The sequence below is a fragment of the Montipora capricornis genome, chromosome 11 (assembly GCF_036669925.1).
Source record: "Montipora capricornis isolate CH-2021 chromosome 11, ASM3666992v2, whole genome shotgun sequence".
NCBI lineage: Eukaryota > Metazoa > Cnidaria > Anthozoa > Scleractinia > Acroporidae > Montipora > Montipora capricornis.
The window spans coordinates 13,420,544-13,429,708 of record NC_090893.1 but is presented as its reverse complement, the minus strand read 5'-3'; the positions used below and the strand labels follow the sequence as shown (position 1 = coordinate 13,429,708).

General features: G+C 38.5%; 1 pseudogene; it reads right to left on the bottom strand.

Annotated features, from left to right (window-relative positions):
• Positions 1-6,455, bottom strand: part of LOC138022865 (transient receptor potential cation channel subfamily V member 4-like) — a 38,119-nt pseudogene extending 31,664 nt beyond the window's left edge.
• Positions 6,456-9,165: the final 2,710 nt, after the last annotated feature.

The following is a 9,165-nucleotide window of genomic DNA, read 5'->3' as shown; positions in this document are numbered from 1 at the left end:
TCCCCGCTTCCGTTTTTGTGCTTCGCGGACTGTGCCGAAACATCGCAGGCGCACTCAGAGAAGGAAAAATGGAGAAAAACGATGGTATGTGTGTTGCTGTGACGCCGGAACATCGTTTGAAACCAATTGATCGTCAAAGAACTTTGCGTCCAGGTTTTCTCTCAACTTTCGCAATTTTCTTTGATAAATTGATCGTTTTCGAAGGTAAAACCAACTTCGACTGAAATGTTACTTTGAATTGAAAGAGACACTGAAAAATGCGGTGCTTTTTCTTAAGCAAAGCCAAGCACTTCGCCTGTTTGCTTACTCGAGCCATTTTAAATGCTTTCAATGTTGCAAATCTCGCGTCACTATTAATTACCCCAAAACGAGGCATCAAAATAAGCTACGTCATCATTGGACCAGTTGGCCGCAAAATTTATACGAGCATGACGCGCGTCAAGAATACCGCCCTCGTATAAATGGCCCAGTTCGCGTCTTATGTAAGCCGCGGCTCATATTCCCTCTTATAAACGGTCCTATGGTAGAGGTTTCACTGACGGTAGCTCTAAAAGATTCATTATAAAATTTGAGTTCGCTTTTTACGGGTGGGTAGTGAAATATGCATGAACTACTTGTTAAGCTTAAATGAGATGAAGCTCAGTTGCCTACGTGGCTATTTCCATCTGTGATATTAGATAAGCTGCTGTTTCATCTTTGTACAACATTAGCGCTTTTTCAACCGGTAAATACCCCTCTCATCTCCATATCGTTCAGTCTGTATATATACAAGTGCAGGGTACTTTTCAACCAGCAATTGTGCCACATGTACAAAATTCCGCTCTGCAGCAAGATGGAGTAGTGTTGGGCAAGCAGGGTCTTCCTCGTCACAATAGTACCCATATTCGTCATCAAGGTCTCTTCCCAAGACGATTTCGGTGAAGCGGCTTATCTATAACAAAAAAGGCCATTCACTTCATGGCAACGCAATGAATCCTTCCGGCTGGTATTTTTTACAGGTCACAGGTCACAAGCCACAGGTCATTGTTTTACTAATACAGAAAGTATCCTAAATATGCATAAAAGGTAACCTAAGGTTAGCTTTCGTGAATGTCTAGGATACTTTCTGTATTGGTAAAACAATGACCTTTGACCTGTAAAAAATACCAGTCGAATCCTTCTTGGAGCATTGATCATTTGAAGTGACTTTCAGTGGACAACGAGTTTTCAATTGAAAGTATGCGCAAGCAAATCTCCATTATTAACTTTGTTTTCTTTAACAGCTGAAGAATATAATTAACTACACAAATATACAAAAATAGTTGCTTTTTTCATTTGTTCTATTACAGTGCTATTGTTCTAAACATTTAGCAGGGATCCATGTTCATTTTTTATCAAAGTCGTCCGCCGGGCAAGAGGACAAATTTTGGATTGCCTGGGCAAAAATGCGGAAGAAGCCTTGTTAACAACCATGTCAGCGCTGAGATACATGAAAATTGAGCCTGCAATCGTTTCATGGAAAATACCGCGTGGTCAAAGATGGCGTCCAAACTTGAGCTGCATGTTTATTCCCGGCAGGTACAAAACACAGGTCACAGGTCGTTGTTTTACCAATACAGAAAGTATCCTAAACAATCATAAAAGCTAACCTTAGGCCTAATTAGGCCTAAAGAAAAGTTTTTAGGTCTAAGGTTAGCTTTTTGAATATTTCCTGTATTGGTAAAATAATGATCTGTGACCTGTGTTTTGTACTGCTGTGTTTATTCCTTATTTCCTGGAAGTACAGTCTGGCCATGCTATAGCACTTGATGCGCATGATGACATTCGTGAAAAGACATTTCTTAAAACTCCGGACAGGTTATGGCTGCAAATGTGGATCCCTGATTTAGCGATTACAGTAATAAAATAGTGACCTATCAATACTTTATAATACTTTTGAAATCTTTGGACAAAGCTACCTATCCTTGAATGCATATTAAAAATAAAATTATAAGAATGTTCTCTGTTAAATGAGGCTTTATTTATCAGCTTCAGCCTAAAGACAGGAATTTGATTTCTTGGCTAGCATTTTTGCATAATTTTGGGCTTACTACTTCTAAAGAAATCTTTGATAAAGGCATACCAGATATTCTAGACTAGCAACCAGTTCGGGCTCGTCTTTGTATTTCACACTGTTGGGCCAATCTCTTATAATAACACAAAGAGTCTCTTTGCCATACTTTGCCATCAATCGCTCAATGCGAACCTCATCCATAGCTCTGTTCCATGAAATTCCTTCTCTCACATTGAACTTTTCTTCAACCTTTTTAATAAACAACATGTGCAAGAATTTATTGTCAAGACAAAACATCTGCAATATGTTACCTAGAAGATGTTTCTATCAAACATGAAGATAATGAAGTACTGAAATATTCTATTAACTAATTAACAATTATTCCATGAGCACGCGTTGGATATGAGATGATAGATAGCCAACGAGGCGTGTAGCACTGAGTTGGCTATCATCATCTCATACCCAACAAGCGTGAGTGGAATAATTGTTTTATTAAAAACGCCCCCAAAATATAGAAAACTACACTACAATAAAAATAAAAAGGCCTAAAAAATCACGCATATGCTTGCCGTGTTTGTAGATCATGGTATAATGGCTCATAACATATGATGGCTTAGCCAATCAAAACTCTCGAATTACATTATCCAATGATCCAGTTTTTAATAATAAGCTGATATCCCATTGGTAGGTAGATGCATGTATATCCACCAAGGAAAACAAAATGAAGATCAGGCCTCAGTTGTTCAATTGTCGGATAACTTGTATCAAGTGGAGAAGTCAACATCCAGAGTGTAAAATATACTTCGTGCTAAACATTGGCAAAGGTTTTCAAACACGAGGTTACTTAAATGTGCTTAGAGAAAACATATTCACAGGCAAGCAAGGAGAGACTGAAACTGTTGCATAGTGACTTATCCACCAGATAAAGTCATCTGACCTTTGAACAACTGGGGCCTGAAGACTTTGTTTAAATAATTTGGTGAGTTCTAGAGCCCACTGTCCAATCCCCATATATTAAAATTCAGTCCTAAACAAAAGGAATCATCTCGAGGCTCTGGGGAATAAATTTAAGGATTTGTGTAGTTAATTCCCCAGAGCCTCGAGATGATGCCTTTCCTTTAAGACTGAACTTTAATATATCAACAGTGGGTTATTAAAATTACCAAATATTTAATATTGACACTGTAAACATCACCAGGTTTAAACCTGCCTTTGAATGAGTGATTGTGTCTTGCTTTTCCATGTATGCAATTTGAATGGTGACCACAAATTGCATTTGGTCATTGTGCCAAAAAAAAGGGTACTTGGTTATATATCACATACTATACACACTTTTGATTGTCTCACTGTCTTGGGCTGTAGAGTACCAATAAGTTCCAAAAATTTGATAATAATTAATTATTACAGTACACCCTTTCACATAACAGGTACCAAAGCATCAATCAGTCCAGATCGATATTTTTAGATTCCATTCCAGGTCACTAACAAAATAGGCCATTCCCTCTTCAAAGTGAGACTTAGTGACAAGTTTTTGTGATGGTAATTAGTTCAACTTTATGTATGAATGAAAACTAATTTTCATAAGAAAAACTTTGCACTTAGACTTGCTTTAAAGAGGAGGTAGACATAAACTCGGAAATGGCCTATTTGGCAACATGTAAGAAATAAGTAAACCCTCCTAGAACATAGATCAGTGGCATAACTAAACTGGATTATTATGGTATAAGAGGTAATATAAAGGCCTGGATTCCTGGTTAACACAGAGAGGTCAGACAGTTGTGGTCAATTGAGTGTAATGTGCAGTGCTAGATTTTCTATCCCATATGAACCATGTGAGCGTTAGCCCTACTGATGGAAATGGGCCCACACAAGGACAGAGAAAAACTCTCACCAGGGTGGGAGTTGAACCCACGACCATCGGGTTAGATCACTGCCGCTCTACCAACTGAGCTACAAGGTCAGACGGGAGCAGGCGGTGGGAACTGAAGATGTTCAAGTCATGGCAATGAACATGTACAAGTACAAGGAAAGGTTACGTTTAACAAACGTTGGCCGTGTAGCACTTATATGTTTAACAGAGTTAACTGAATAGAGTGTAATGTGAAGTGCTAGATTTCAATCCCACCCTGGTCAGAGTTTTTCTCTGTCCTTGTGTGGGCCCATTTCCATCAGTAGGGCTAACGCTCACATGGTTCAGTTGTGGTCAATGGTCAACATTCCAAGAGTGCAGAAGTAATATATAATGTTTTAAGAATATCAAGGTCTCACTCCTTGACAATATTTAACTATATACTGCTCAAGGGCTTTCGATCCCTCTAGTCTCACATCATCCTTACTTGGGTGTTGAATTAACTTCCAATCTTAGCTGGTCCCGACAAAGCAAATCAAATTTTAGCCTTTTGAAGGAGGAACCTGGGAAATTGCCCACAAATAGTCAAGGAGAGGGCACATAAATCCCTGATACAGTGCCAATGAGGTACAAGCCAATCAGCACAATGGGTTAAGTCTTGTTGCTCAAGGTCCCGGGGAGTTGTTACAAAGTTACTTAAAATGAGCAGGATTGGGTGCCCCTTCAGAGGCGTCAAATAAATACAAGGTAAATAAAAAAATTGTTATGTGGAAGGCCATAAATAATATGATCAGCCTCCCTCTACCAGCCCATGTGACTCAGAAACAGAGAATTACAAGGCAGTTCCATCCTAATAAGCTTATTCAACCACAAGCTTCTAGCAATGTTTACAAGAATAGTTTTGTATCTAGAATCATAAAGGCATGGAATAACTTAAGCAATGATGTTATTGAAGCTGCTTCACTAAATGCTGTTAAACATGTGGTTTCAGGAGCCTTAATCAATCGGGAATGACCCTTGTTCTTTCTAATATTTATTTATCAGGTTCATCATATTTATTGCATAATTTATTATTTTTAAGCTGTGACTAGAGAGCTGACCAATCCATGTATATGGGAAAATCTTTGTGGATTTATATAATTATAGACATAGATGTGGGATAGAGCTGTAACCAGGATAAGACACGCTAAAATGTAAAAACGTTCTCTGGTAAAAAAAGATTTAAAAGCATAAGTTTTCAGCTATCAGTCTATAGCCTTAAACAAAAGGTTACGTAATGTTTAAAACGAGCAGCAGTGTTTTATCGGGGTTTAAAAACATGAGGCGTAGCCGAGTGTTTTTAGACCCAATAAAACATGTGCTGCAAGTTTTTTTAACTCCACAAAGAGCGTGTCCCTCTGGACTCAAAACAATGGTTTAAATTGTGAGAGGTGAATATTAGCATACATTAAAAACAAGCTCTGCATTATTAGTATTATTTTCATATAGAATACTAACGAGGAGTGTTTTATCAGGATATAAAGCTCATACACGTGACGTTTTATCGGTGTTTTGATAGACTATTAGGCTCATGAATTATTAATGAGTTTTTTTTAAAGACTGATAAAGCTTATTTAACAATTATTCCTCGAGCCCGAATGGGCTCTGAGTCAATAGCCCACGAGGCCGAAGGCCGAGAGGGCTATTGACTCAGAGTCCATGAGGGCGCGAGGAATCATTGTTTTAGTAAAATCCAACTAGTTGGTCAAAAAAATATCGAGAGAAAACATCTTTCGCTAGTTAAAGCTAGACTTTAATTGTTGTTTTGGTTTTCAAAGCCGGCGCTTTTCGCTACTAGTGGGCTACAAATAGCCTACTAGTAGCTCAACCAATCAGAACGCAGCATTGATAATAGACCACTAGTTGGATTTTACTAAATTACTGATAGCCGAAAGCTTATGTTTTTAAATCTTTTTTACCAGAGAACGTTTTTACATTTAGTAGATGTAGATGTCTCATTTGCCACGTTTTTGTGCCAAGTAATCAAATTCAAATTTGCGAGATTGGAAAGATGCTTTTACATACAATTTAAGCTCATTTTGGACCAGGCAAAAGTAAACCTCTCAGCTAGTCATGGCATGAGGCCATCCATATCCAATACTTTCTGTATTGGTGAAACAATGACCTGCAACCCGCGACCTGCAAATTAGACCAGCCGGACTTTTCATCGTTTTTTTTTTCTGAGGGAGTAACTGCAGAATACCCGGCCGCGTGGTTTGAAGAACGAGGCAGATAACAATACACGCCATTCATATGCAAACAAGCGGCAGGGTATTCTGCAGTAAATCAAGTGTAATTAGGTAGAAAACAAATAAGAAAATACTGGGAAAAGGGCGAGTACGAAGATAAATCAAACTTATGAAGACCGAAGTCATAATCACACAAATCTCAATGCAGACTTACCTTTAACCAAAACTCTTCATCAAAAGGCTGTTCCAAATCATGGCCGTCGTTAGGGCGTTTTCTTTCAACCATTATTTGGGTCGTCGTTGCAGATGGTTTCAGTCTAGCTATGAAACTAAATTTTCATTCTCGGATATAAACGGATTGTTTCGAAACTCGTCAACTTCAAGCCGTCGGAACTGATTGGTCGCTTTGTTAAACCGGAAGTGAATAAGAACTTCCGTAATTAGCCCATGTCGTGCGGAGACTGCTAACTTTTGTCCAAGTGGAAAGGTGTCAATTTTTCCATTTTTTAATGTTTGAAACATGAATGTTCGCATAAAAGCCACGAGGTTTAATCTATACAAAGTAGGATTTTGCGCCCTCCTCTATACGCCTCAACTGATAGAAAAACACAAACTAATCATCCCTGGATCTGTTATCAACCCCCAACAGCCAGTCACCGTAGTCTCAACATAAACATGCACATCAGTTATTATCAATAAACTTTATTCAAGTGTCAATGTATTTAGCTAAGACAAGCTAACTGGAGACACTGAAAACGAAGAAAATGTCTCATCAAAAATCAGTCTAAGTTAACGATATATACCAATAAAATTAAATTTACTATATGCAATGATATAAAAGCTGCATAATGATATCCTGATTAGGCTTGGATAAATTCTTCTCGTAAAACGGTTTATTCTGCCTGCCGGCAGTGCTCGTAAAAATCGCTCATTCTGCTCGAAATTCTACTCGGACAGCCTTATTCTGCTCGAATTCTGCTCAGTAGCCTATTCTTCTCGAAATTCTGCCGGCAGAACTTATCCAAGTAAAGCTGTCCCAGGAAGGGGTAGCCTGCGAGCAGGCTATCCGAGGAACTAGAGTTGGGGGTAGCCACCGCAGAGAGAGAGCCTGCTCGCAGGCTAGGGAAGGGGTTGTCACGGGTACTCGAGACCATATAAACAAGGCTTAAGTCTACAATATAACATTAAGTCCAGGGCCAAGCAAGTCGATTAACTTAATCCAGGATTAGCATAAACTTTTGTTTCATATAAACTCTTGTTCTTAGGCCATCGTAGCTTCATTAGGAAAATAACACAAACAGCGGTGATAAACATTGTTTCATGTTTCATGTTTCATGTTTCATGTTTCATGATAAACATTTTGTTTCATGTTTTCAACTCTTTGGTGAAAGCTTCTTTTGCTTATGTTTTTTATTCAAGATTGACTTCTCCTAATGTAATGTGGATTCAAACAAAGAACTCAAAAATGACACTGAGCTCGGGGCGCCTGGTGACGAGTAGTAAATCCCCATGGAGGGAAGGTGTAGTCGAAGGTATAGTTATTCTGCTCGAATTCTGCTCAGTAGCCGAAGAATTTTCGGTCCTTCGGGCCGCATTTATTTTCCCAAATATCATGAAGGGAGCCCTAAAAAGTAATTGGATAGTCACTATGCGTAGCGAAATTGTAATTCATCTTACTTTATTTGAAACAAGACGCCTACAAGGGCGTATCCGTGGAATGCGCAAACAGTTAACACAAATTGTCCAGTTACAGTGAACTTCAAGTACAGGTAGACTTCGGAAAATGGCGAAAGATTACTAGAAAGATACATCTGTAATATAACTTAAAGTTTTTTGTTGTAAAAACTCATTACTAATGTTACTAAATTTGCAAATGCAAACAACGAAGCCCTATTAGCAGGTTATCAGGATACGGGATCTTTTATTTATTTATTTTTTGGAAGGAGACTTAATTCAAATCCTACAGTTTTACTTGCTTCGTTAACTCCTTTCATCCAAAAATTACAGGATCAGCCTTAAATCATCCGAAAAACTTATTACAATTCACAGTTCAACAACTTATCATCCCGGGCCAGTTGTTCAGAAACTGGGTTTTAAAACGAGTTTTATCCTCTTCTCCCAAATGCTGTTCAAGGCTCATATTCAGTAAAACTTTACATTAGAAGAAGTCAATCTCGAAAAACAAAAATAAGCAAAGGAAACTGTGACCAAAAAGTTGAAAACATGAAACAAAAGTTTACGCTAATCCTGGATTAAGGTAATTGGCTTTCGAACAACCGGGCCCTGTAATCGACGTCTGGTTCTGTAATCCTGGTTTAGTTCCTTGCAAACTGTATAAATTTGCCGTGGCGAAGACAAGAAGACAACATCTGTGCTCTATTTCTCTCAATGCTCAAAAATTCCGTAATTGCGTGTTGTATAGTCCAGTCCAAAGTTCTAATTTTACAATTCCATAATCTTGATTTCAGTAACTTGGTACCAAACGTTCCACAATAACTTGAAATCTCGTTAAGAAAAATCCTTAAATCCAGTAGTCCAGTACGGATTGAGATCGCCAAAACTCTCTCTATCATCTATTCAAAATTCAACAAAAGCTACAAGTAGTAAATAGTTATCAGAAACTACAACAGTTCGTCCTGATTCTACACTCGAGCTGAACAAGAAACCCAAAAAACCCTTGTCATCGTTTTCGAGAGAACAGACAAACACTCAGCCGAAACTGTTCTGTGCCTGCCTCTTACGGCACTGAAAAAGTACCCTACGTTGTACAATAGTACTTGACCGTAGTCCTTGGCCAAGAAAGTAATCATATCCAAAAGACCGAGAAGCGATCAGGATACGGGATAATTAGGTAAAAAAATTGTGGGGATACGGGATTTTTAGTCTGGAGGTGGGGGGGGGGGGGGTAGAATTGAGGAGATACGGGATATTTTTTAAAGTAAGAACGCATTGCGTGTGGTAGTGCAGTAACTTGACAGTGTTTTTTTCCATAACTGTCAACTGAGCGGCGTTTTGTTTTTTTCCAGGAGATTCAAGTCCTTGCACAATATGTAGCT